Source organism: Antrostomus carolinensis, unplaced genomic scaffold (assembly GCF_000700745.2).
Source record: "Antrostomus carolinensis isolate BGI_N321 unplaced genomic scaffold, ASM70074v2 scaffold14871, whole genome shotgun sequence".
Taxonomy (NCBI): domain Eukaryota; kingdom Metazoa; phylum Chordata; class Aves; order Caprimulgiformes; family Caprimulgidae; genus Antrostomus; species Antrostomus carolinensis.
This window is the reverse complement of record NW_010292111.1, coordinates 6259-10379: the sequence shown is the minus strand read 5'-3', so window position 1 is coordinate 10379 and position 4121 is coordinate 6259.

Here is a 4121-nt window from a genome sequence, read left to right as displayed (position 1 = left end):
CTGCAGGGGCCAACAGGGAGCAGATTAGATGGCAGCTCCTCAAACAACTAACCCAATATAATTAGATGCAGTATCAAGGTCAAGAACCTTGCTAAAGTAAGAGAAAAGGCTGCATCAGCTCAGTACAGGTCAGTCATCGTATGCAAGCAAAACCAGCTGAAAAACAGATTAAAAACCAAAATACAAAATCATAGTCATTTACCCCTCTTGCCCTTTGATTTTGCCTTCTAATTTACATTAAAAGCTCCGTAACTCATTTTATAAAATAAGTCAGTTGCAAATATTTCTGGAATGTCAGTGACTCCTCAGAAATAAACTCTATCATTACAGCTTTTTAACTGCAATGCCCTTCTTTGATTTCTGTTCTTGCTGAATATACGCTACGCGCTGACCATGGTGGAAGCTGCCTTTGGACTGGATGTCAGATGCAGTCTCCACAAGTATCAAATGGAAGAAAGAACGGCCTCAGACTCAGGAGAGACTTCTAGAAGAGGATCTGATTCAATTATTTTCTTGTATTCTGCCGCTATATCACTTCCAGTCTTACATGAAGGCAAGGAAAAGAAAACCAGCAAATATGGCCTTCAAAGTGGCACTGGGCAATGGTTTGGATCCAGTAAGGACCATACACTCAGTGTGCTGGCTTCCAGCTAAAGAAGCCTACTGCATCACCCTGAAAACAGAGACCCCGAACACACTGGCACCCTCTCCCACATGCTGCTATGTCACCACGGCAATTTGTGACAGAGCTGGGATGGATGGAGGCCTGACAACCATGTCTCAGCCCTGCCAACATGTCCTGCCCTGAAGCCTCATCAGGAAAAGCATTAATCACTGTTCCTCACACACCATCTTGCTGTTTCTGGTAGAGGAGGAGTGAAATATTTGGACAGCTGTGTGTGAATGAAGCGGAGAGACTCACTGCTGTCAGCTGCCATAGCTGGGTCTTCTCAGGAGGCCTCCCCATGGTTTGAAGGCACATGCAGCTTGGCTTTTTGCAGCCGAGTCTGCAATCTGGTGACACAATGTCTTAGTTGCATTTAATGGAAGGGAACAAAAAGCAGAGGAATGTAAGGAGCAAAGAAGAATACTGTGAATCAGATGAGGCTTCATGTCCCAGCTCTGTTCCTGCATTTCTACCCTGACCTGTAGGATTGTCCTCCCTTCCAGGATGTATTTCAAACAGCTCTGTCCTAATCCGGTTACATGATCTTGAAGTGTCTCTTTCAGCCCTGGCGTCCCCAACAGCCCTGCCACAGCCAGTCCACTCCAGCCCACAGCCTTTCTGCTGTGTCACCTGCAGAGTCCCCATCTCTTGTACCTCGGCTCTGTCCTCCGCTCCAGCCCGGTGTGGTCACACTCTTTTCTGACCTGTCACCACACGTCTCCTTAGAGTGTCACTCCCAGTGCTGTTGTAAAACTGACCTCCACATGAGCCATGCAGGGCACACAGTGACACTTACCCAAGCCGACCATTTCCTTAGGGATGTAGCAGGATTAACTGTCATTCTTCAGATGTAAAATAAACCTGTAAACACAACTTTCTTATGGAGCACCAGGCAGTGGGTCAAAAGGCACAGAGACCATGATACAGAAGATAGTGAAGTAATTTTCAGTTTGACATGTTATTAATAGAACTGGACACTGCAGTGACTGACAATGCAGGGAGAAGCACATCTAGAACAGCCCCAGAGCACTGCCTGGGCTCCATTCAGCCCCAGGGGAGGAAGATGGGCATGCAGCGGGTGACTCAGCCACCTGGGAATCACCTCTGGAGGAAGACGACTGTCAGGGAATTATCTGAAGCAGAGGACAGGCCATAGGCATGCTATGTGACTGTCTAGCTAAGTCCATATAACTCTCTGCTGCTCTGACAGAGATAGTTCTGCTCCTCCCAACCACTCATGACCCTGTGTACCTGCCATCTTTGCCTTTACCAAGGATCAGCCTCCTCTGATCCCATAGTGAGTCAGTTCCAACAGCTAAAAAGGCAGAAAACTTTTGGTACAAAAGGAATTATGGTTTGTCGATTTAGCTGCCTAAATTGGCTCATCACTCTGTTGTCAGAGCTAGCTGTTCAATTTGAATGCCTGTTTCTACACTGGGTATTAACATTTCCCCACATAATCAGGATGTCATGAGGTCATACATGTTGAGAGATGATGACATGCTCAATTCAGACCAGGAAGGAGCCACAGAAGAACGCTGGAAACCAGAAAGATGAATGATTTGGGGAACTGTTTCTAAACTCCATTATTTCTGCTGTATGGAAGATGCAGCCAGACTGTCACCTAGAGTGAGAAAGGTCAGTCTAGTGATATTTCTGGGCTGAAAAGAAGAAAATACCCAAAATCCAGCATGAAAGGCTATTCTAGGAAATCCAACTCTCAATGCAGACTCAATAGGTCAGTATGAAAGCTGAGCATGTAATTCATAAATAATAATTCCTATTGGATTTATCTTTTTTTCTCCCCCCGCTGCAGAAATGATCATTCTCATTTAGATAACCCAAAGCGAATCCAGCCTATTTGAGTGACAGACACGGGCTATGCTTTTAATGAAGCCAGAGCAGCAGTTTGCAGAAGGATCTCTGAATGGATCTTTTGTATTGCCAGGGTTTTACTGCACTTATGATTTTTCCTCTCCTACCTATGTGCGTTTTTCAAAGTGCTCCAGCCCTCCTGTAACCCAGGGAACTCCAGACAGGCACTGGGAGAAACCCTGTCAGATTTAGGAAGTGCCTTTCCTCCCTTAATATATTAAAAGCAGAAAGAAGAGCCTGAGGGAATGGATGTTTTAGGGGAAAGGTGAATGGATATGGAGCTTCTTACGTGATGACTGGGATCTATTCTCATCAGGCTAGGGCAGAAAGCCTTTATTCTTTGCTGCACCTCTGAAAAACAGGAATAAATGAGTGTGTTTGCTTCTGCTGTTAGGCCCCGCTGCCTCCTCTCATTGCCCTAATAACTCACACATTTGCTGGCAGCTGAGAAATGGCAGCTCTGTGCACAGAGTGTGTACATCTTGGTTCACAGGTCTTCCATCACTGCTGGGTCACCACACATCATGTAACCCACCCATAGGCGTAGGACCCAGTGTTGAAGCACAAAGAAGGGGAGAGTCCTGCATCGTTATTAACACCGGGGTGCACCCGCCCTTGTAGCGCACGGATGTTGCCAGCGCAGAACTCAGAGAGGCCAGGAGCTCGGTGGCCATTTGGGATTGCCCTCTAATACCCAGCACTGACTAGAGGGAAGGATCACAAAAACTTTCAGAATCACCTACTTTGGACCTTGAGATCTAGACTGTGTCATTAGAGTCACTGGATAGAAACACACACCCAGATGGTAACACATCTGGTTTATGGCACTTGTTTACCTCAAAAGGAGATGCACTGCATCTCAGGAATTCCTGTTTCTCTCTGCTGCCCATACAGTAAGCCTAGATAATGAACTCCAACTGTAAGGTGAGACAAATCCAACTTCAAATGTCAGTCTCGGGAGTTACCGGCTCACGCCCACTCCTTGGAATACATTTGCATTCACATGCAAGAGAAAAACAAGAAACAACCCAGTGTGCAGCACACAGGAATAACTGTGAAGGGGTGTGAACGAACACCCTTCACTGAGAAGAAGCTCCTACTTTAAATAGGTGCCTGTGTTGCAGGAAATACTAACTCCAGTAGTGTGCTGGAGAGCGTCTAACCCAGTGCTTCAGTGCCCTAATGCAGTCTATAGCTCGCCAGGGAGAGGTGGGGAAGGAACATTCTAGAAGAGCTGGTCAGAGGAACGTGAGTGGTAATTGAAACTTCTCTGGTTTTCATCATTAACACTCAGGGATTTCTTGTCCTGTTGTAACACAAGCCAGACTGGCTCCCAGAGCATCACACCTCCTTCTGCCCCTGAACTGCTTGTGCTTTCCAGCTTTCTGCTGCCTGTGATTTGGAAAAAGGGAGTGAGGAGAAGAACAAAGCATGGACTCACACTCAAAAGCACCTCTTTCCAAGGGTATTCTCTGATGGAGCTAATATCCCTGCTTCATGATTGTCCAAAACAAGCTGTGGCTTCAGAATTCCTATTACAAAGTTGGCTCTGTCCTTCTAGCTAAAGGACACCTTGCAA